Source organism: Panthera leo, chromosome B1 (assembly GCF_018350215.1).
Source record: "Panthera leo isolate Ple1 chromosome B1, P.leo_Ple1_pat1.1, whole genome shotgun sequence".
Taxonomy (NCBI): domain Eukaryota; kingdom Metazoa; phylum Chordata; class Mammalia; order Carnivora; family Felidae; genus Panthera; species Panthera leo.
The window spans coordinates 122476460-122502471 of record NC_056682.1 but is presented as its reverse complement, the minus strand read 5'-3'; the positions used below and the strand labels follow the sequence as shown (position 1 = coordinate 122502471).

Sequence of the window (26012 nt, the reverse complement as noted above, 5' to 3'; positions counted from 1 at the left end):
GAAGTAAAGACAACAGAATCAATCATTCAGCCTTGGGCTTGTCCCCCGTCACTGCAGAGGAGGCTTGAACTGAAGTTACCACGTTGGCGAGAAGCGCTTACAAATTGGTTCTCCAATTCCCTGTTGCCCTGGCTGCTACCTCAGTCAGCCTACGCTCTCCAGCCTCCTCACTCTTAGCCATGAATTGCATCACACCTCACTACAGGCTCCCAGGAGAAGGGCTGCTGTGTTCACATTCAAAGGCAAAGGAGACTGCAAAGAGACGTCCCATCAAGTTGCCATTAGGGCTCTCGGTGGGTTTCCAGTGTGCTATGAGGATTGCGTTCGAATTCAAACTTCTTGAGGATAAAAACTCCTAGCTGCTATTGGTGCCACTCTGAGGGCAGGAGGTGGGGTGTGGAGCACAGGACAGGGACGTCACAGAAAACATTTTATTTTCCCTTTGGGTTTGGTTTATTGTTTCCACGTGATTCAATCCAATGAGACATGGTATAAATCACCTATTTACAGCAAGGCATCATCTTAGCCCTCAAGGATACAGGCAAACACAAAACCAAGTCCCCGCCTCCAAGGAGTTTAATAGTCTACTGGATGATACAGAAATATACAAGTAATTACAAATAATTTTTCAGGTAAGTGATACGTGACACAGACAAAAATTAAACCAAATAAGGGAGTAGAAACTAACGAGGGGTACATTCTGGTTAGGGGGGGCCACGGGAGGTGTCTCTGAGGAGGGGCCACTTCCAAAGACACCTGAATGAAGCCTGTAGCTATCCTGAGAAGAGAGTCCAATGCGGAGGGAACAGCAAGTTCAAGGTCCCAAGACAGGAGTGGGTTTGGCAGAAATAGTGGAGGTCTACGTAGGAAGGATGAAGGAGGCAAAGGAAGAGTGGAAGGAAAGAAAAGGGGTCAGAAAAATAGCTAAGATTCCTGAAGGAGACTGTAGGTCATGATAAGGACTTTGGACATGGGGAAGCCATTGAAAGGTTTTGAGCAGGTGACATGATTTGATATATATGTTAAACTCACATCTTTGGAATCTCTATCTCAAAATAAAAAGTTTTTAAAAATTATATCTCTGGTTACTGGGTGGAGAGTAGACTATTGGGGATATAATAGGCCAACTCTAAGATGGCCCCCACTGATTCTCACCTTCTGGTGTTCCTGCCCCTCTATATTTCCCTTGAGTACAGGCCGCACTCACTGACTCACTTATAATGAATAGAATATGACAGAAGTAACAGGGTGTCACTTTTGAGATTAGAATACAACAAGATTATGGCTTCCATCTTGAACATTCTCTCTTACATTTCCTCTCTCGCTCTCTCTTAGGTCACTCACTCTTGGGGAAGCCAGCTGCCATATTGTGAGCCACCTTATGAAGAGGTCCACAGGCTATGACAAGGAATGAGGACCTGCAGTCCAAAGCCCGTGAGGAGCCGAAGCCTGTGACAGCCACATGACTGATCTTGGAAGTAGATCCTCATGCCCTAGCCAAATCTTCAGATGACTGCAGCCCTGATCAACAAGTGGACTATTACTTCGCAAGGATCTTTGAGCCAGAGGCACCCAACTAAACTGCTCTGGGTTTCCTGGGGCACCTGGGTGGTTCAGTCTGTTAAATGCCTGACTCGACTTTGGCTCAGGTCATGATCTCACAGTTTGTGAGTCTGACCCCCACGTCGGGCTCTGTGCTGACAGCTCAGAGCCTGGATCCTGCTTCAGATTCTGTATTTCCCTCTCTCTCTGCCCTTCCCCTGCTCGTGCTCTGTCTCTCTCTCTGTCAAAAATAAATAAACATTAAAAAAATTAAAAAAAAAAAGTAAGTGGGCCTGGGCAGGACAGACAACAGAAATAAGGAAAGGAACATGCTCTTTGTGACCTGGAGAAGGAAAGCAAAAGCCAAGTCCCTGATTTGCACTCAGTGGACAACAACCATCAAGCTTCCCAGTGGAACAGCATGTTTGCAGTGACAGATGGAAAGGACAGTTCTAGAAGGATTTTGACACTGACTCCTATGGGAAGTTATGGGTACAAGAAGTCTAAGGAAATGGCCTGACCTGAGCCTTATCTAGGACTGCATGGCAGGGGTTACAAGCTGATTTAAGGAGCCAGAAAAGTGAAGGTGACAGGATGTGGCATCAGCCTGAATTTGCAGAGCAAACGACAATGGTGACAAGTCAAGAACACCTTTGTTTGCTTAAAGTGATCAGAGAAACTCACATGAATAAATGTTAGTCCAAGTGGTTAGGATTAAAAATTACTAAAAAACTGGGGCTCCTCGGTGGCTCAGTCAGTTAAGCATCCAACTCGTGATTTTGGCTCAGGTCATGATCTCACCGTTAGTGAGATCGAGTCCTGCATCAGGCTCTGCGCTAACAGCACAGACCCTGCTTGGGATTCTCTCTCTCCCTCTCTCTCTCTGGCCCTCCCTCTGTGTTTGCTCTCTCTCTCTCTCTCACACACACAATAAATAAATAAACTTTTAAAAAATTACTAAAAAACCACACTCTTAAATGCTCGCCTATCCAGGACAGGTCACCAGGTAACTGCAAAAACAGGAACTCACCTGTGCTGTAGACACCCAGTTCTCAGAATCAAGCTGTTGCCTGACCTTGCAAGCACTGGCCCTGGAGGCAATTTAACCTGATGGTTCAGACCATGCGTCTTGATGCCGGGAGGGTTGGGGTAGGCAGCCTAGCTCCTCTGTTGCTAACTGTGTAATCTACAAACTTATTTAAATTCCTCGGACTTCAGTTTTCTTGACTGCAAAATTAGGATAATAAGGGTAATTACTCTTAGTACCTTTAGTATAACAGTGGGTGGTTAGAAGGACCTTGATAAGATAGCATGTGTGTTTTCCTTAGCACAGTGCCTGGAATATAGTAAGTTCTCAGTAAACGAGCCTTGAGCTGCCACATGTGAACTGTCACCCGTCATTGCTATTCTGACTCCTGGAGAAACTCACACAGTAACTGAAGGAGGAGGCAGTGCCCTCCTTCTGCACTGCTGTGTCAGAAATTTAAAACAGCAGGGTACACACATCCCTATATGGCTATGCTTCTAGGAAAGGCTGTGATCAAAAGCCCACTTTACCCCATCAGTGGACACACCTGCTGATTCCCTCTCCCCTCTTCTCACTCTTGATCTGGGAGCTTTTAAAATGCCTTAAAGAAAAGTCCAACTGCTAGATGAAGGAGGCCCAAATGGGGACATGGCAGATTCATTGGGAAAACAATACTCTACAGAGTCACTCTTTCCAAGACACTTCATGCACACTGGGTCACCACATCTGCTCCCCTGGCATTCACTTCTACTTTGTGACTCACTGATATACAATAGACATCCCACAGAATGAGCAGGTCAAAATGTTGGTGGATCACCAGAAGACAAAGTGCCCATCAAGGCACCCCCAAGGTATAGGCTAAGCTCAGAACCTGTCATGCCATAAATACAAGACACTCCTGCCTGGAAGGCACACCCCCATGCCCCCGCATGTGGAGCCTTGTCAGTAAGAGCTAATGTATGACATTGAAAGGCATATTCAGCAGCTGAGAGGTTCAGATGCAAAAAATATCAAAACATAAAGCCACCAACACTCTGCTGGAAAGAGTGGTCACCTTTATGAATGATAATATCACCAGCCAAGACCACCATGAAAACATAGAACAATGTTACTGACAAGCCAAGCAAATATATTCATGGATATACAAAACTACATTATACATTATAATCAAAAACTCAATACTAATGTATATAACAGGAAAGAACAACTGGAAAGAACAAAATGTTTGTTTTATGTATACATCTAATCTCGAATATATCCACCTGAATCCAACCAGATGTCATCAGCTTGACTTCCTGTGCTAAAATGAAAAGACTTCAAAAATCCAAACATACTTGTAAATCTAATTGCTTCTCTTTTAGGCCTATAATTAAGCTATAACCTCCTAACACCCAGAAACGATTTAGATTTGGAAATAGAAGAATCGAAAGTTACACAATTTGCTAATTTTCTTAATATTCTTCCCTACTGTGGATCTTTGCCAGCATTCTGTCATCTCTAATCTGGTGTCAGTTTGCCAGTTAAACCAAACAAGAGCTAATGTTTGTGGCAGGGGAAAGTAATCAGCACATCCATTCATTAGCATCCTGCTCACACATTCATTGTCAATTATAAATATTTGCTTGGGATAACCTCTGCCACCATCATTGGAGCCATTACCACCTGTAACTAAGTGATATATTTGAAGAGTCGAGCTTCTGGCATTTTGCAGCTGGGACTCAAGAATAATCAAAATATTCATAAACTAACACTTGGGTCCCAGGAGAGTGTCTTGCTCAAGATGACAAATGATTATCCTAGGCAATGCAACTACAAGTCAAACTCTGATTCATGAGTTTCACAATTATGTTTCTAGGCTATATCCATTAGCTTTTGTTGAAAGCTTTTTCACTTGCTATTTGCGGACATTTTTAGGGGACATTCAAGTACAGTTGGAACCATACATTGGCAGATGCTGCAGGATTCCTGGGGGAACTCTGGATCCTACTAAATGCGATGGAAGCTGTTAGTGCCCCGCCCAGATTCCTTTTAAAGGCAGGTGCACCTGTCCCTCAGCTGCTGTAAGTGGTGACTACTAACAACTTGCAGCTGCTCCCTTCTCTAGAGAACTGCCCTCCACCCAGCTGGAACCATCTTGACCTGGAAGCTATGCTCTCCCCTCCCTTCCCTCCCCAGACCTCCGCCAATGACTTACTGACATGAAGCACAAATGGCAAGTCACTTCTGTCAAGGGAGAGATGGCCATCTCTGTGATGTGGTTCATGCTCCAGAGCTTCCCCAGGGGGCCAGGCTGAAGCTAGTCTCCTGAGGAGACCACCTCCTTGCTTAGTTTTCCTCCTTTAACTTGTCCTGGTTCTCTCACTCATCTTCTCCTGAGAGGACTCCAGAAAAAAAATCACTTGAAAAAAACCTCCATCTCAGAGGCTGCTTTTAGGAAGTGCAACCTAAGACACTAAGAACTTCTCTTTGCCCAGAATGGGACTGTGCTCCTGCCAAAGCACATCATGAGCCCTAAGCCCTACCACTTGAACTCATTGCTATTTCCTGAATACTTGAAACAGGTGAGTCTTTTCACTTGCAGTAATCTAGAGAGAGATACTCAGTCCAGACTGCATCCCATCCATCCCTAGCACCTGGCACAGTTCTCGTGGAATTCCTCATCTCAACTCTGACCAACAAAATCCTCCTCAACCTTTTCTAGAAATCATTAGAAAAAGAGCCACAACCCAATAGAAAACTAGGCATAGAGTATTAATAAAAACCACCCAATAAAATGGAGATAGAGACATGAAACTTAACAGATGCTTGTCCTCACTCATAATAAGTGAAATATGAGTTAAAACTACAATGAGATACTATTTTTAAACCATTACACTGGGAAACGTTCAAAATAAAAGTTTTCGTTCTGTCCATATATCCAGTCCAGTGATAGTGGGTTCTTTGTATGCTGTTACAAATGAAGTGTTAGTCCAAGAAATAGCTCTGCAGAGTTCCCCTGTTGGGAAATGAAACTGATAAAGCTCTACAAAACCCTGTAGGGCTGTGGGTGAAAGGAGACTGCAAACCTTAATTATTAACCTGAGCATCTACCTCGTCAGAAACATTACATGTTATATCATGTTCCTTCTCCAGGTCTTAAAGAACCTGCTGTTTTCCTTTTCCTTCAATTTCCCACTTTCGCCTGAAGTCTTTCTCTCTTTAATGCCACAAAATGGACCATGCCCTTCAGATGGTCATATTTTTTTCTACCTGTCTTACTGCAAAGTGGAATTAAACGGACTATGTATTTTCCTCTCTCACACTGTGCCTGCTAGTTAGACACATACATGTCTGTTTTCTCACAGATCCAAGTGGCTTATTGCATTTCTCCCCCAGATATTCACTTCCTGTCTCTTAGAAGGATCACACCTTTTCATTCCGATCATGTCAAGCTTGGTTTTGTAACTTGCATTGGTCAGTGACATACAAGCACAAGTGACATAGGCTACTTCCACTCAGAAACCTCAAGACCCATCATACCCAAGATAGGACAGCACATCCATTCATTCACATACTGCTCACACATCACGATCTAATTCCTTCCTCTCATTTTTTCCTCTGCTGCAAGATCATCCCCAGATCAGTACATCCTAAAAATGGCTTGTTCCTTCAGCCTGGGTCCTGGAATAAAAATGACACAGAACAGAGAGACAAGGAACATAAAACATGAGTGAAAAATAAACTGTTGTGGTCTTAAGCCCCTGAGATTTGGGAGTCATTTGTTACTGCTCTATACAACCTAGCCCAGCTGCCTGCTAAGTCTATAAACTCCAAAGCATCTTATTTCCCTCTATGTCCCAAACAGCACCCAGCATAATCTTTTGATTAGTATTTTTGTGTAGTACACATTCAATAAAAATTGGCTGAAAAGAATTGTTCTCTTTCGTCTCTCTTTCCTTTCTGAACAATTTAGTCCAGAAGCCATTATGAGGGGCCATGGAAGGTAGGTGTTTGGTTGAAATGCGAACAGACGCAGTGCCCCAGAGCAGGGTGCCAGAGACTGAACAGGGTGAGAAGATCAAATAAGAAAATATACTATGGATAATGGGAGTCAAATTTCCCCTTACCGGAGAAGGGAGTTACAAATAGGGAAAGGGAGAAAATTATAATGAACCCTATATTGTTGGATTAGAATGGAAAATATTAATGTGAACACATGGTTTTTAATATATGTAAATAGATCAACAAATACAATTGCAAGTGCGTGTGTGTGTGTATACAAATTTCTTAACTCTGTCCCTGGAAAGGGATAGCAACTCCCTAATAGAAATGACCACACCCAACACCCAGGTCTTCCTTCTCAGTACCATTCCCCACTGAAGAAATCAGAGATCCTTGGGAAAACAGCTGATGCCAGAGCTCAGACGGAAAAAGTAAATGATGAGCCTGGAACATGTTGTTCAGTCATAACTAAGGAAGGGCTCCAAAAAAAAAAAAAAAAAAAAGTCACCTGTCAAAAGGAAGCCAGTTTGAGGAGGTTCCCACTGGCTAAATCTGAGACAATTAGAGTACTAAAATAGAGGAATGAATTAAAACCAATGAAACAACAGAGAAATCCATTATACAAATACATAAATATTTAGATAGATAAATGGAGAAATTGAAGGTTCGATGAGGAACAGAACATTTACATAATCTTAAAGTACATCCCCTCAAAATATTCACTAATTACTAAGGAAAACACACTAAATTTACACTGGAGAAGTCCAGCAAACACCTTCAGGATCAAGTGATCTAAGCTAACATCACCAGTAATGAAACAAAGCAAAATGTGTCTGCTGACAGACCACCATGAGCCACAGGACCACTTCCATGATATCCCTGCCAAAGAAACGTAATCCAGATCTACTCATGGGGAGGCATCAGACAAACCAAACTGAAGGATATTCTATAAAATGACCCATCTGTCACGCTTGAAGTTCCAAACAAAATCACTATTAAAGTGGCTTCATCTTCAAAAAGAAGGTTAACAATAAAATACTTCATATTCATGAAGAGGTAGATTTCCTTGTTAATTAAGGATTATACTCTCTTTTCATCCGCAGTTCTAAGTGGTTTTATACAGCTTTATTACATTTATTTCCCAAGGGTAGCATGCCATAGGGGTATCACTTGATCTAATAATTCAACTATAGAAGGAGGTAATAGGGTTCTCCAGAAAAACAAAAGCAACAGGATGTGGAGATGGAGATGAGAGAGAGAGAGGGAGTTAGAGAGAAAGAGATTTATTTTAAGGAATTGACTCACATGATTTGGAGGCTTGGCAAGTCCAAAATCTTCAGAGTAAGCCTGTAGTCTTGAAACTCTGGAAGAAATTGCAATTTGAGTCCAAAGGCAGTCGCTGGCAGAATTCTTTCTTGCTTGGGGAGGTTGGTCTTTTTCTATTAAAACCTTCATCTGATCAGATGAGGCCCACCCACACTATAGAGTTAATCTGCTTAATTTAAACTCTACTGACTTAAATGTTAATCTCACTAAAAGATACCTTCACAGAAACATCTAGAAAAATGTTTTATCAAATATCTGAGTCCCAATGCCTAGCCAAATTGACACATTAACTATCACCCAGGGAAAAAAGAACCACTGTTATTGTTCTGGACATATGTGTAGAATAAGACAGCATCACTTTGGATTCAAGGTCATTCACTTTGGTCTCATGTCATTCAGTGATACATATACTTTTTTTTTTTCATGCTGTATTATCTATAATTAAGTATAAAGACTTCCAATTATGTCACCTAGAGACTGTTTTACCCACTGCTCTGTGTAGCCACCAGTCTCTTGTCTCTCTTTTCAGCAATGGTGAGGCAGATACCCTTTCCATGGGGAAGAGAAATCCATGTTTTTTTCCCCTTTACCAATAACAAAAATGTTGGAGAGCCAGGTGGCAAAGCTGTTGCCATTGGCATCTTTCACATGAACTACATCAACAAATGTAGTCTCTCTCTGTTGGTGATCACACCAATTCTTCCCAGGTCAGCACCTCTGGTCACCATATACAGATTACCAGTGTCAAACTTGATGAAATCTGTAATTTCTTCAGTCTCCAAATCAATCTGAATGGTGTCATTCTCCTTGATGAGGGGGTCAGTTTAAAGGATGGTGAGAGCATCATGGGTCACTGGATGAGGGATTCCTTTTGTCCCCACAAAGATCTTTCTCACTTTGCAAAACTTACACTTGGCCTCCTGAGGTGTAATCCAACAAACAGCAAAGTGACCCTTGGTGTCACAGATCATATGAAAACTCTCACCAGTCTTGTCAATGCTGATGACATCCATAAAACCAGCAGGATAGGTTATATCAGTTTGGACTTGCCATCAATCTTAATAAAACACTGTATGCAGATCTTCTTTACTTCATCTCCTGTTAGCACATACTTAAGTTTGTTCCTTAGGAAAATGATAAGAGGGAGATATTCTCTCATCTTAATGGAGACCAGTAGATGGATGAGGCACAAATACACCAGTCAGTTTATCCAACGCCTAATGCTTTGGAGGTGCTATGCGCTTCAGATGCTGCTTGGGACCATGAGCCACAACTGTACTAGGCATGAAAAGTATATGCAGTGATGTATATACTTTTATCTCATGGTGGTTGTTTTTTTTTTTTAAACTCGTTTTCATTTTTAGGAGGAAAAACAGCCTTGAGCATCATCAAAGTTTGGGCTCTTTTTGCCACAGTGACTAATGCATTTTGTAATTACCTCATTAGCATAAAGGTGTGTAGGAAAGGTTTTTTCCTAGGCATTCATGGAGGAAGAAAATGTAGGCCCATCTTCTTTTACAGACCTGAATCAAGAAAGGCTACTCTCAGGACCAGCTCTTAAGGGAGCTAACGAAGAGAACTAAGATGTGAAGACATCTTTGCCTAAAGGTTTTCAGCTGATTTTACCTCGAACAGTCTAGTCCATTCACAATAGAAAAGAAAGATCAGAGTTCAGCCGTGGCAGAAATAACCACAAGCTACTCGTTCCATGTCAGAACATGATGCTGTTTCTTCTTCCAGGGACAGAAATGACACTCATATCTTGGATCCAACTTCTAATCATGAAGCCGTGAGCAGGAAAATGAAAGCCAGTCTTTCATGGGGCTCATAGATGTCTTTGCCCTCATGGCTTTCCAGTTCTCTGGTTTCTCAGGAATATCAGCTGGGAAAGGATATGAATCTCCAGCAAAACAATCAGGAAAATAGTGAACTGAGCCATTTGATAATCATAATGATGATTAATTAAATATCTGTTTTGTACTAGATGTTTTGTACTAGATGCCATTCTGAGTACCAGGAAGACAAGATGACAAAACATGGCCCTTGCTCCTCAGTCTAGTGAGAGCAATGAGTGAGAGAACTACATGGAAAGAGTTAACAAACGCAAAGGGATATATGACTGTCTGAGGGTCTAGAAGGGTTTCACAGAGGAGGTGGCCTTTGACCTTCACCTTGGAAGATGCTTTAAAGCCCAGCAAGAGGAGTAACAGGAAACAGGATTTTAAGCATGTCTGGGTGGCTCAGTTGGTTAAGCACCTGACTTTGGCTTAGGTCGTGATCTCACAGTTTATGAGTTCAAGTCCCACACTGGGCTCTCTGTTATCAGTGCAGAGCCTGCTTTGGATCCTCTGTCCCTCTTTCTCTTTCTTTCTCAAAAATAAATAAACATTAAAAAAAAAAAAAAAAAGAGGAAAGAGAGGATTCCAGAAACTTGGAATTTATTTTTTATTTACTCATTTTATTATTGATTATTGAAATACTGAATATTCACTTAGAAAATATGCAATGTGTCAAAAAATTTTAAAGAAGCCAAAAACAATGACTCAAAAAAATGACCTATAACTCTGATATCTAGAGGCAATACTATAGCAGTAATTACTTTGCCATAATTCCTTATTTTCTTTTTCTATGCATTTTAATATAAAATTGTGTTTACACTATATTTATAACTTTGTATATGGTTCATTCTTTTTTAAAAAATGTTTATTTACTTTTGAGAGAGAGAGAGAGAGAGAAACAGACCATGCGTGGAAGAGGGGCAGAGAGAGAGGGAGACACAGAATCTGAAGTAGGCTCCAGGTTCCATGCTGTCAGCACAGAGCTCAATGTGGGCTCTAACTCACAAACCATGAGATCATACCTGAACTGAAGTCAGACGCTTAACCGCCTAACTGACTGAACCACCCAGGCACCCCTGTTCATTCTTAAAAACATATACTATCACTAAAAAACTTGTTATACCAATATTTGATAGCTTCTTAAAATCTCACTGGATTTACCATAATTGTGTAAGCATTAATCTATTATGGATTTTTGTGCTCCAAATTTTCATTTATATAAAGCATGTTATTGTGTGTCAATTTTTTCACATTTTAGAAGTGGAAATCCTGGATTAAAGTATATGAACATTAAAGGATACAAAAATACTGATTTGAAGGGGCACATGTACCACAATGCTTATAGCAGCACTATCAACAATAGCCAAATTATGGAAAGAACCCACATGTCCTTGACTGATGAAGGATAAAGAAGATGTGGTATATATATACTATGGAATATCACTTGGCAATCAGAAAGAATGAAATCTTGCCATTTGCCACAATGTGCATGGAACTAGAGTGTATTATGCTAGGTGAAATAAGTCAGAGAAAGACAAATATCATATGATGTCACTCACATGTGGAATTTAAGAAACAAAAAATAAGTATAGCAAATATAAATAAAACACACAGATATTTAAAAATCACTCAGACCTCAATAGATAAATGGCATGAACCACCAGTTCACAAAAGAGCATAATAAAACGTTTAACTTTACTAGAAATAAAAGAAATACAATTTTTCCTATTAAATTATCAAATATTTTTAAAATGATACTATTCTAGTAAGCTATACATTTGAGATTAGGCACTTTACTGAATGTATGCTGAAATCCATTTAAAGAAACAAAACAGATGGGGGCGCCTGGGTGGCTCTGTCAGTTGAGTGACCGACTCTTGGTTTTGGCTCAGGTCATGATCTCACATTTCATGGGTTTGAGCCCCAAACTGGGTTGGGGCTGACAGTGGGGAGCTGACAGTGGGGATCCTGCTTGGGATTCTTTCTCCCTCTCTCTCTGCCCCTCCCCTTCTCATGCATGCAGGCACTCTCTCTCCCTAAAAATAAGTAAATAAACATTTTTTAAAGTATATGAACATTATTAATGCTCTTAACAACTAGCCATATCTTCTAGAAAGGTTGCAATAATTTAAATTATCACTAGCATGGTATAAAAGTGTCTTTATAACAAAATGCCTATCAACATTGCATAGAATTTTGATGGATTTCAGCATACATTCAGTACAGTGCTCTAATCTCAAAGGTATAGCTTACTAGAATAGTATCATCTTTTAAATATTTGATAATTTATGCACCAGCATTCTTCTCGAAACTAGAACAAGCAATCCTAAAATTCATATGGAACCACAAAAGGCCCCGAATAGCCAAAGTAATTTTGAAGAAGAAGACCAAAGCAGGAGGCATCACAATCCCAGACTTTAGCCTCTACTCCAAAGCTGTCATCATCAAGACAGCATGGTATTGGCATAAAAACAGACACATAGACCAATGGAATAGAATAGAAACCCCAGAACTAGACCCACAAACGTATGGCCAACTCATCTTTGACAAAGCAGGAAAGAACATCCAATGGAAAAAAGACAGTCTCTTTAACAAATGGTGCTGGGAGAACTGGACAGCAACATGCAGAAGGTTGAAACTAGACCACTTTCTCACACCATTCACAAAAATAAACTCAAAATGGATAAAGGACCTGAATGTGAGACAGGAAACCATCAAAACCTTAGAGGAGAAAGCAGGAAAAGACCTCTCTGACCTCAGACGTAGCAATCTCTTACTCGGCACATCCCCAAAGGCAAGGGAATTAAAAGCAAAAGTGAATTACTGGGACCTTATGAAGATAAAAAGCTTCTGCACAGCAAAGGAAACAACCAACAAAACTAAAAGGCAACCAACGGAATGGGAAAAGATATTTGCAAATGACACATCGGACAAAGGGCTAGTATCCAAAATCTATAAAGAGCTCATCAAACTCCACACCCGAAAAACAAATAACCCAGTGAAGAAATGGGCAGAAAACATGAATAGACACTTCTCTAAAGAAGACATCCGGATGGCCACCAGGCACATGAAAAGATGTTCAACGTCGCTCCTTATCAGGGAAATACAAATCAAAACCACACTCAGATACCACCTCACGCCAGTCAGAGTGGCCAAAATGAAGAAATCAGGAGACTATAGATGCTGGAGAGGATGTGGAGAAACAGGAACCCTCTTGCACTGTTGGTGGGAATGCAAATTGGTGCAGCCGCTCTGGAAAGCAGTGTGGAGGTTCCTCAGAAAATTAAAAATAGACCTACCCTATGACCCAGCAATAGCACTGCTAGGAATTTATCCAAGGGATACAGGAGTACTGATGCATAGGGGCACCTGTACCCCAATGTTTATAGCGGCACTCTCAACAATAGCCAAATTATGGAAAGAGCCTAAATGTCCATCAACTGATGAATGGATAAAGAAATTGTGGTTTATATACACAATGGAATACTACGTGGCAATGAGAAAAAATGAAATATGGCCTTTTGTAGCAACATGGATGGAACTGGAGAGTGTGATGCTAAGTGAAATAAGCCATACAGAGAAAGACAGATACCATATGGTTTCACTCTTATGTGGATCCTGAGAAACATAACAGAAACCCATGGGGGAGGGGAAGGAAAAAAAAAAAAAAGAGGTTAGAGTGGGAGAGAGCCAAAGCATTAGAGACTGTTAAAAACCGAGAACAAACTGAGGGTTGATGGGGGGTGGGAGGGAGGGCAGGGTGGGTGATGGGTATTGAGGAGGGCACCTTTTGGGATGAGCACTGGGTGTTGTATGGAAACCAATTTGACAGTAAATTTCATATATTAAAAAATAAAATAAAATAAAAAAAAAATAATAATAAATAAATAAATAAATAAATATTTGATAATTTAATAAGAAAAATTGTATTGCTTTTATTTCTAGTAAAGTTAAATGTTTTGTTATGCTTATTAGACTCTTTTGTGAACTGGTGGCCCATGCCATTTATCTATTGAGGTCTGAGTGATTTTTAAAAAACTGTATATTCTATTTATATTTGCTGTAGATATTTTTCTCAGCTGGCTGTTTTTGTTTTTTTTTTTTTCCATTTTCTCTGTTACAATTTTTGACAACCAAAGCTTTTATTGTTTCTATTGTTTGTGTGGTCAACTTTTTCAATCTTTTCCTTTGTGGTTTCTTTAAAGTAGAATTCAAAATATTTTTGAATTTCTTTGAGACTTCTTCTTTAACTCATGGATTAATTATGCGAGTGTTTTTTGATATCCAAATATTTGGGGGATTATCCAGCTATCTTTATGTTATTGATTTCTAGTTTAATTTAATTGTTATCCGGGCATATTCTTTGTATGATTTCTGTGATTCTAAATTTACGAAGGTGTGTTTTATGACCAAAAATATGGTTCATATTGGTGAACGATCCCTGTAAGCTTGAGAAGAATGCGCATTCTGTTGGTGTTGGATGGAGTATTCCGTACATGTCAATTAGATCTGGTTGATTGATAGCCCTGCTTAGGTTATCTGTATCCTTACTGATCCACTGCCTGCTTGATACATGAGTTACTAGCAGAGGGGCATTGAAGTGTCCAGCTCTAATCGTGGATTTGTCTATTGCTCTTCTCAGTTCTATCAGTTTTTGACTCCTGTGTTTTGATGCTCATTGTTAGGTATATGTATGTTTAGGGTTGTACTGTCTTCTTGGAGAATTAAACCCTTTATCATGTATATAATATCATGTATATAAGGCCCCATTTTATTCCTGATAACCTTCCCTGGTCATAAGTTGGCTTTGCCTGAAATTAATAGAGATACTCCAGTTTTCTTTGATTAATGTTAGCATGGTATGTCTTTCTTCATCCTTCACTTATAATCTATCTGTGTGTTTACACATAAAATAGGTTTCTTATAGTTAGGTCTTATTTTTTTAAGCCACATTGACCATCTCTGTCTTTAATTGGTGAATTAAATTGGTGAATTAATATTCAGACTTCCAAAGTAAAAGCGTAGTAGGGTTCCTGGAGATAAAGACCACCAAAATGTGGGGGCTTCCCCCCCAAACTGTGGTCCCCAGGATTTTCTCACTCATATTAGTCCACAATTCAGCCTCTGGAAACTCATTCAAAATTACCATTTAACTGTATAATTTTTTTTTAAGTTTATTTTTGACAGAGAGAGACAGAGCACAAGTAGGGGGAGGGGCTGAGAGAGAGGGAGGTACAGAATTCGAAGAGGCTCCAGGGCTCTGAGCTGTCAGCACAGAGCCCAACGTGGGGTTCAAACTCACAAACCATGAGATCATGACCTGAGTTGAAGTTAGACGCTTAACCGACTGAGCCACCCAGGTACCCTAAATATACAACTCATAATTGACCAATGTCAATGGAAATTTAGACAAGGAGATAATGACTCAACACCAGAAAGATCATTTGTTTTCAGATACAGAACTGTGGTATAAGCATTGTGTCTAACAAGTCTCTATGAAGCATCCCTATAAAATAGATTTGTTTCTATGGACACTAAGAAACACTTTGCCTCCACTTTACACTTACAGAAGGCCTCACAGAGCCAAGTCCTGGGAGCAGAGAGCCAAGCAGAAGGGATTTGCAAAGCAGAGTGGCCTTTCCTGCAGCTGCTTGAGCTATGCATCTGGGGAGAGCAGCTAGCTCTAAGAGCTTCTCAAAAAACAGCAAACTAAGCATGAATTTTATTTCTTATACCAAAGCACCCTCCCTTTTTCCTGCTTGTGGCTTTGTCTGTATCTATTTCAAGCTACTCAGTTTACAGATCTAGCCAATGTCACACCATGTCATTATGCCATAAAAGAATTTCACAGTTCCTGTGTATACCTCCTACCTTCTGACTGCAGCAAGTGAAGAAAGATTCCAGTCCAGTTTAGAGAGCGCAGTAAGAATCAGGACAGCTCTGAGTGAAGTTGACTGAACAGCCTCTCACCACTCACCAATAGGACAACTAAGTGCATTGTGCTAATTATATTACTGCAAGATTCAAGCCACAACAAAACAACAGTAATCCAGACAGTGAGGTACTGGCTTAAGGAAAGACATATAGATCAATGGAATAGAACTAAGAATCCACAAATAAACCCTTATGTTTCCATAAGGATGTCAAGACAATTCAGTGGGGAAAGAATAGTCTTTTCAACAAATAATGCTGGGACAACTGGATGTTCAGATGCAAAAGAATAAAGTTGGGCCATTATTTCACAAAATACAAAATAAAAAATTAACACAAAATTAACACAACATTAAAGACTTAAATGTAAAAGCTAAAGCTGTAAAACTGTTAGAAGAAAACCCAGGCATAAATCTTCATCACCTTGGATTAGGCAGTCATTTCTTAGATACAACACCAAAAGCACAAGTGACAAAAGAATAATAGACTTTATCAAAAATTGAAACTTGTAGGGGCGCCTAAGGGCTCAGTCGGTTAAGTGTCTGACTTAGGCTCAGGTCAATATCTCACAGTTTGTGAGTTTGAGCCCCACCCCCACCTTGGGCCCTGGGCTAACAGCTCAGAGCCTGGAGCCTGTTTCAGATTCTGTGTCTCCCTCTCTCTCTGCCCCTCCCCCACTTGTGCTCTGTCTCTCCCTCTCTCTCAAAAATAAATAAACATTAGAAAAAAATCAAAACTTGTATGTTTCAAAGGATACAATCAAGAAAATAAAAAGAGGGGAGCCAGGGTGACCCAGTTGTTAAGCTTTTGACTTTGGTTGACGTCATGATCTCATGGTCCGTGACTTCGAGACCCACATCTGGCTCTGTGCTAACAGCTCAGAGCCTGGAGCCTGCTTTGGATTCTGTGTTTCCCTCTCTGCCCCTCCCCCACGTGCTCGCGCGCGCGCGCTCTCTCTCTCTCTCTCTCTTAAACAAATAAGCATTAAAAATAAATAAAGAAAAATAAAGAACAATAAAACACAAGGAGTGGAAAAAGATATATATTTATAAATCATATATATATAATTAAGGAATTGCATAATGAATGCATAAAGAAGTCTTATAATTCAGCAACAAAATAAAAATAATCCCTGAGGGCCACCTGGGTGGCTCAGTCAGTTAAGTGTCTGATTCTTGATTTTGGCTCAGGTCATGATCTCCCGGTTCGTGAATTCAAGCTCCATGACTGGCTCTGTGCTGACAATGCAGCCTGTTAGGGATTTTCTCCCTCTCTCTCTGTCCCTCCAGCACTCCCTTCTCAAAAATAAATAAACTTAAAGAAAAACATTCTTGAACCCAAATCTTGGTTTTTAATACCATTCTTCGGTGGCATCAATAAAACGAACAGGACTCCTTGGAGAAATGGTTGCTTCTACAACTGCAAGAAATACGGTACACAAAATGGCCCTGGAGCATATTATAGTGCCAGAAAGTAAGCAAGTGCTCACACACACACACACACACACACAATGATGGGGATATGTCAAAGGGACCCAGGAACCAACTAAAAAGGCTCTCAATGGCTTAAGTTGGAACAGTTGAACAATACGAGAGATAAAGTAGTATTGCATTATAAACCAAAATATAAAGTAAATATCTATGAGTTCATATAACTATAAATAGATGATAGCTAGATACCTAGATAGATAGATGATAAGAAGAGACAAATCTCATGCACAGAGGAATACCAAATAATTTATGTAGATATTCTTCCCTCAAGAGGTGATGCATATCTCCCTACTCCTTAGATGTGGGTTGTGCATAGTGACTTCCTTGCAAAGAGTATAGTATGGAAACGGAGAGGAAAGAAGCTGTACAAACACTATCTCAGGCAGGTCTAACGTTAATTAGCATCAACAATGATAAGCCATGTCATAGAATATGATGAAAATAGCACTTCACCTCTGTGAACTTACTCTGCAAAACACATTATCCCAGTCTAATCATGAGAAAAACATCAGAAAATCCCAATAAAAGAACATCCCCTGAAACACTTGACCAGTATTTCTCCACAGTGTTGAGGTCATCAAAACCAAGGAACATCTCAGAAACTGCCACAGACAAGAGGAGTCTGAGACATGACAACTAAATACAGTGTGGCGTCCTGGATGGGATCCTGGAATAGAAAAAGGACATTAGGTAAAAGCTAAGGAAATCTGAAGAAAATACAGATTTAGTCAATAATAATGCATCAGTATTGGTTCCCTGATTGTAACAAATGTATCATAAGATGTTAATAAAAGGGAAAACTAGGTAGAGGGTATACAGGACTCTCTGTACAATCTTCACAATTTTTCTGTAAATCTAAAACTGTCCTTTAAAAGTTTATTTTAAAAAGACACAATATACAAAGTTTAGAAACAACGCAGTTTAAAAACGGGCAAAGATCTGAAAAGACATTTGGCAGAGAGAGATACACAAATGACCAATAAACACATGAAAAGATGTTCAACACCATTTGTGTATAGGGAAATGCTAATTAAAACCACAACGAGGGGGCACCTGGGTGGCTCAGTAGGTTAAGCGGCCGATTTCGGCTCAGGTCATGATCTCGCGGTCCGTGAGTTTGAGCCCCGTGTCGGGCTCTGTGCTGACAGCTCAGAGCCTGGAGCCTGTTTCAGATTCTGTGTCTCCCTCTCTCTGACCCTCCCCCGTTCATGCTCTGTCTCTCTCTGTCTCAAAAATAAATAAACGTTAAAAAAAAAAAAAGTTTAAAAAATAAATAAATAAATAAAAATAAAACCACAATGAGATATCACATCACTCCCACTAGGATGACTATATAATCAAAAAGGTAGACAATATCAAGTGTTGAAAAGGATGCAGAGGAAACGGAACTCTCATACATTTCTGGTAAAAATTAAAATCCTGCAACATAGGGGCGCCTGCGTGGTTCAGTTGGTTCAGGTCATGATCTTACAGTTTGTGGGTTCAAGCCCTGTGTCAGGCTCTGTGCTGACAGCCTGGAACCTGCTTCAGATTCTGTGTCTCCCTCTCTCTCTACCGCCTCTTTCATCCATCCCTACCATCCCTATGGTAATCATCAGTTTGCTCTCTAGAGGTAAGAGTCTATTTTTTGGTTTGCCTCTTTTTTTCTTTGTTTTGTTTCTTAAATTCCACACATGGGTGAAATCACATGATATTTGTCTTTATCTGACTTATTTCACTTAGCATTATACCTTCTAGGTCCATCCATGTTGTTGCAAATGGCAAGATTTCATTCTTTTTTATAGCTGAGTAATATTCAATTGTATCCATATACCGCTTTTTCTCTTTCCATTCATCTATTAATGGACACTTGGGATGCTTCCATAATTTTGGTTATTGTAAATAATGCTGTAATAAACATAGGAGTAAATATATACTTTTGAGTTAGGATTTTCATATTCTTTGGGCAAATATTCAGTAGTGGAATTACTGGATTATATGGTAATTCTATTTTTAAATTTTTTGAGGAACCTCCATACTGTTTCCCCCAGTGGCTGCACCAGTTTGCATTCCCAGCAACAGTGCACAAAGGTTTCATTTTCTCTGCATCCTCGCCAACACTTGTTATTTCTTGTGGTTTTGATTTTAGCCATTTAAACAGGAATGAGGTGATATCTCATTGTGGATTTGATTTGCATTTAAAAGGAATAAAATATTAATATATGCTAATACATTAATGAATCTTGAAAACATTATGCTAAGTGAAAGAAGCCAGAGATAAAAAAGCTATATACTGTATGATTCCACTGTTATGAAATGTCCAGAGCAAACAAATCCATAGAGACAGAAAGCAGATTAATAGTTTCCAGAGGCTGGAGGAGTGGGAAATGAGGAATAATTATTAGTGGATACAGAGCTTTTTGGGGGGGGGGGGGGGTGATGAAAATTTTCTGGAATTCAGTAGTGGCAAAATTTTGTGAACATACTAAAATACACTGAAATCTAAAGAGTTACACACTTAAAATTGATAAACTAAGAAAGATAAGTTTCAAACTGTACTATGAATTGTCCTGACCATTTTCCTCCAAAGAAAGGAGGAAGACACGTGATACATATGTTATTTACAGAGAAATGAAGGCACCAAGTGGACAGCTGTGCTGTCATCAGCTCGATCAGAAATTACTGGGCTCCTGCTTTAGGTAGGACATGGATGAACCATGTTCTTACAGAAAGTAACGCAGGAAAAGACATTCTTTCCCTTCATCAGTTGGGGGTTCTAGGATTAACACAGAGGTCATTTCTATTAAAATAAACAACTAATGGAAGCTCGGTTGACTTTGACCACTTATTTAAAAAACTGCAAGCTCATTGTGATTTCTCATATCAGAATTGTCTGTTAATGCAGCTGAAAACATTAGATTTACTCTGCACTCACCATTTATATAGCTGCATAGAGTAGTCCCCACTTCCATGGGCAAATGGAATAAAATCCCAGAAGTCAGGCTTGAGCAACAAACACCTACAACAAATGATGCTTTTTTGTTTGTTTGTTTGTTTGTTTGTTTGTTTGTCAAGGTCAAAGAATCAATGCTTCAGCATGAGTATTTTTTAACTGGGGAGAGAAGGGAGGCTACCTGGTCTCCCATTTCTGAGGAAAACAACATTAGAAAAGAAGTAGGAGCATCTGGGTGGCTCAGTCGGTTGAGCATCCAACCTCAGCTCGGGTCATGATCTCACGGTCTGTGAGTTCGAGCCCCGCGTCAGGCTCTGTGATGACAGCTCAGAGCCTGGAGACTGTTTCGGATTCTGTGTCTCCCTCTCTCTCTGCCCCTCCCTCACTTGTGCTCTATCTCTCTCTGCCTCTCAAAAATAAAATAAATGTAAAAAAAAAATTTAAAAAAACGTATGGCTTGAATCTCATTTTTCTTCTTTATTGATTTTTAAGTGTATGACTCAGTAGATTTTATTTATTCACAAAGTTGTGCCACTATCTAATTACAGGAAATTTTCATTGCCCCCAAAAGAAACCCTATCCCCATGAGCAGTCATTAAAGCAATGAAGAAAATGCACATGACGACAGCATGAAGCTTCCCTCACAGTGCAGGGAGAGACCATCACGTGTCTGACCTGCATTCTCAAGGGAGGGGAGAGAGCCAGAGGAAACAGCCATTGTGTCAATGACTCCAAATCAAATCAAGGACTTGTCTAATTTGTTTTCCTGTATGTTTTTTTCTTCTCTCCTGCTCTTTTCCTATCTCTACAATCTCTCCTCTTTTGCCGTGACCATCTCTCCCACTCTACCCTCTCCTTTACTCTCTTTTTCATGTTCAGACATACTGAGACTTCATGGACTCTTCTCCTCTTCTCCATTTCCACCTCCTTCTCTAAGCTCTTCTTCCTCTGCTCATCTCAAAATGTTGATGTTTTATGTCCGCGTGTGTGTGTGTGTGTGTGTGTGTGTGTGTGTAAAAAGAAAAGCAGAAGTAAGTTAGTCTATGTGCCTCTCTGCTTGGCTAAGAACAACAGGAGCTACAAATGTCCCTTAAATATTAGTCCCCTCTTCTTAAAATCAGGCAGAAGTGTTTGGGTAAACAAGAAAAGACATGCAAAGAGTTACAGAAGTATTCTGTACTAGAAAAGGAAAATCTCCTTTCTCTAGATTATGGTTCAAGGCCGAGTTATTCCCTGTGACTAGAGGTTAGTTACTCTGTATTTGCCATAAGTAAACTGATTTTTTTGGGGGGAGGATGATTTTTTAAAAGATTCATAGATGATTGAATCTCTGATTAAATAAAATCTCTGATAAAACATAAAGAAAGAACAACAAATGAATGTACTATATATGCTTATTTTCACAAAGAAAAGTTACCTATGCTTTTCAAAAAGTGACAGTGTGAACTTGGGAGCACAGCATTGCACGTGACTGTGAAGCTCTCCGGCTCTGTGTCCTCTCAGCGCCTCCAGGGAGCCAAGGCTCTCAAAGGTATGAGCGCCCCGGCCTGCTGAGGACACTGCAACACTCCTGCCCTCTCAGTGTGGTCAGCATACAAGGTAAGTTCTTTTAAGTTTTTTCTTAACTCAAAGGTATAGTGTTGAGAGAAAAGAGACTAGATTCAGAGGGAAAATTAGAAATGACCAAAGCTGCAAGAGCAGGACAGGAATGCCTTTGAGCCAAGCAGAAACATGGACCAGTAGCCCTTTGTGAGCTCTCTGTAAGGGAAGGGCTCAGCTTCTAAAACAGTGTAACTATTCATCTTTAAAACACCACAAAAATTTAAAACACCCTGTATTTCCAAGTATATTCATGTATCTTCTAAGGTGAACAACAACAACAAAAAATGTAACTGCAATCCCCCATGTCTATCCTGTTTCCTCACCAAAGCTTCTCCTGGTAGAAAACCTGGAAGCACTCATCACAAATATATTTCTTCCTTTTCTTTCTTTCTTTCTTTCTTTCTTTCTTTCTTTCTTTCTTTCTTTCTTTCTTTCTCTTTTTATTTATTTTTAAGTAGGCTCCTGTAGAGCCCAGTGAGAGGCTTGACCTCACCACCCTGAGATCAAGACCTTGAGATCAAGACCTGAGCTGAAATCAAGAGTTGGACGCTTAACCGACTAAGGCACCCAGGCACCCCCACAAATGCCTTTATAATGCCATGTTGTTGCAATCCTAAAAAGAAAGGTGAGTAGGCACAATGGACCCCACACACACAAAGGGCAGTAGCCCGCAGCAAATCCCAGTGGCTCAGAGCCTTGGGTCCCCCAACAATGATTTAGAAGCACTGGACTGGAGCATTTCTAAGGTACCACCAGTTGCTATAATTTTATCATCTTATTAAGCCATATAATTGGTAGCAGAGTTTATAAGCTTTAAAAAATGATAGATTATAGATGATAGATAGATAGATAGATAGATAGATAGATATAGATAGATGATTCTCTTCTATACTGAATCTCTTTTATGCAGATGTACAAGTAGGCAACACTATAACAATATTAATGAATGCTAAAACCCACAGTGTTTCCATAAGAAGTAACTCAAATGTTGAAATAAACTAACCCACCTCTACTTACCGCCCCCCCCCCCCCTCAAAATTACCATCTGACAGTTTTAAACATTCTCTTTACTGGAAAGGTTTTTTAAAGGTTTTTATTTAGAAAGATTCATTCCATATAGGTTCAGAGAATGATCATAATGTATGGAGCCAGAGACCATGAAGTCCAAGTTCAGGCACAGTTCTCAGAATTTTTAGGAGGAAGGGGTTGGTAGGCACCAGTAATTCCTCTTAAATTATAGGACAATGTGCCTGCCATATTGTAGATGCTCAAAACTGTTTTGTTGAATTAGGACAGAACACAATACAGTGAACACAAACATAAAGACCCTTGAACATACAGAATTCTCATGTACAATCATGTATAATACAATGAATGGAATTTTGCCTAATTTGGTATAGTTAGAAAATTTTTCCTCATAACAGTTAAGCTATTCAGAAAGGATTACCTCTCCAGCCATTTTTGGACCTTGTGCATGAAACACGCTGTTTTTCCATGAAGGGATCATACACGATGTTCCAGAGGGCCGTTGCAGACTTGACGTGTGAAGAATCATGGATCTAGAGAGTAATGCAGGGAACAACTTTCCAGCACCTGGGACTCACACAGGATGAACAAATAGACTTGTGGATGTCCTGGGTGAAGAGATCATGTGGATCAATAGTATAATGTTTAAGGAATGTTTTTTGCATGCTCTCAGGGGCACTTATCCTCACCTTACGGACTGGGATTGGTCCCAGATAGCTGTGTCAGCCAATCCAAACACGAATGGACTTGTGCTGTTCCCCATTTTGTGCCCCTTCAGACTGACCTCTTCTTGGCCTTTTGGACACTAACCATATGGTGAAATGGAGATACAGTTCAATTGTTCTCACCTTGACTGCTATTTAGAAGTCTAGATTTCAAGATTATTCCTGTATGCTAACAAATATACCTTGGGATTATTTATTTTTTTGTTAGTGCCCATACTCTTTTTTACTCATGCTCCCACATTTCTGATAGACTCTGAAGTGTCAAACTAGGCATATTTTTAAAGCAGTTATTATAAATAGGTCATGAGAGGCAACCAAGGAAAATGTCACCAACTCTCAGTGGCACTAAAAGTAATGTTTCAAAGAATAATTGACTCAAAGTGCTTCCTTGCTGGGAATGCAAAGGCTGAGGCAACAGTGAAAGTAGTTTAAGGTACCCAATTCAAAACGGGCATTTAGGACAACCATCAATCCCTGCCCAACCACCAGTCCTTTGACTTCCTCCCATGGAGAAATCAGCATCTGAATTGCTTTGCTGTAGTTGAAGGAGTGTTATGTAATTCTGATTCTGAGTTTTCCAGTTAGGATAAAGGAACCAGGGGAATAAACTGTGTGTCAATGAAGGGAGCAAAAGAAGAAGAAAAGTGGTGATAAAAGAAAAAGAAAGTGTAAAAGAAATAAAGAGGGATGTTAAAACAAGCAAACAAACAAAAGCTACCTCCTCTCTCAAACACCATAGCATAGAAGTGGCTTCTGAACTAGTGGAGGCAGAGTACTGACTTGGGCCTGTCGTGTACAGACCAGGATCTCAGCCAGCTCCAGGCAGGAAGCTCCTCACGCTCAGTTGGAAACAATAGCTGTTCCCTGGACCAAAGAAATTTTGTAGTAGGGTTTTCCCTTCTCCATGTGAGACTGAGGAAAAGGGGAGCAACACAGTTAATATTTTATGAAAGTAAAATGGAAATAACCCATTTATTCTGATGTTATATCCTTTCCAAAATCATGGTGTTAGAATGTTCTCTCTCTCTCTCTCTCTTTTTTTTTTTTTTTTTGTTTGTTTTTTTATCTTTTGGAGATAGTAGATGCTGGTTGCTTTTTGTTTGTTTGTTTGTCTTTTGAGGTTTTTTGCTAGGTCCTTTTAAATTTCCAAATGCGAACTACAATATTCAAGATTTTCAAAACTTGCCTGAATATACAACTCTTTTATTGAAAAGCACTTAATAAAAACTATTTTTCTATTAACATTTTTCTATTTTTCTGTTAACAGTTTTTGCTATTTGCTTTTATTTTGCTCACTTGACAAAATTTATAAGTTGGGAAACTCCCTTGCCCAATTTTAGAAATATATATCTTACTGACCTGTGAAATACAATGATAACCCCGGGGGACATTTGTCTAAAATGTCTGCCAAAGGGGTACCACAAGAAGTCAAATCCAATGTCAGTAAAATGTGTTCAAAACAGGTATCACTGTCAAAAAATTTTTTAATGACTACAAGTTTCCATGATACAAAAAGAAAAAAAAAACAGATATCTCAAAAATAACAGTGGAGCCACTTAACAGGTGTAAAAATAATCATTTTCAATTGCAAATAATGTGCAAACATGTCACTCCTTGAAAAATTAGATAAGAATAGTTAATGAAAAATCTATTTGTTACTTAAAGTCGATTTGTTATTTTTATATGCTGAATTTTTTTTCTTTTTTCAAGTTTTTATTTAAATTCCAGTTAGTTGGGGCGCCTGGGTGGCTCAAGTGGTTAAGTGTCCAACCTCAGCACAGGTCAAGATCTCGTGGTTCGTGCGTTCAAGCCCCGCATCAAGATCGGTGCTGACAGTTCAGAGCCTGAAGCCTGCTTCACATTCTGTGTCTTCTTCTCTCCCTGCCCCTCCCCTGCTAGTGCTCTCTCTCTCTCAAAAGTAAATAAACATTTAAAATAAATAAATAAATAAATAAATAAATAAATAAATTCCAGTTAGTTAACATACAGTTTAATATTAGTTTCGGGTGTAGCATTTAGTGATTCATCACTTATATATAACACCCAGTGCTTACCACAAGTGCCTTCTCAATCTCCATCACCCATTTAACCCATCCCCCCACCTACCTCCCCTCCAGTAACCATCGGTTTGCTCTCCATAGTTAAAAGAGTCTGTTTTCTGGTTTCCCTCTCTCTCTCTCTTTTTTTTAAACTTTGTTCATCTCTTTGTTTCTTAAATTCCATATACGAATGAAATCATATGGTACTTATCTTTCTCTGACGGACTTATTTCACTTAGCATAATACTCTCTAGTTCCGTCCACATTGTTGCAAATGGCAAGATTTCATTCTTTTTTATGGCTGAGAAAAGTCTATTTGCTATTAAGGATTGCTGGCTTCATAAATCTTTTTCTTCCTTTAATATTTGTAATAATCACCCTTTAAAAAGCTAAAATAGCAATTTTCTTTTATTTCAACAACTTCAATAAAAAGTCAGAGCAAAATATTAATACCAAGTTTAAAACTCTTCATTCTTGTAGTCAAAAAGCTACTTTACCCACAAGTGTTAGTAATGTCAGTAATGGCATACATCTCTATACTTTCCTTCTAATG

At 39.5% G+C, this 26012-nt stretch overlaps 1 pseudogene; it reads right to left on the bottom strand.

Moving 5' to 3' along the window:
- Positions 1-8358: 8358 nt before the first annotated feature.
- Positions 8359-25559, bottom strand: LOC122218458 (annotated as a pseudogene).
- Between the last annotated feature and the right edge of the window lie 453 nt (positions 25560-26012).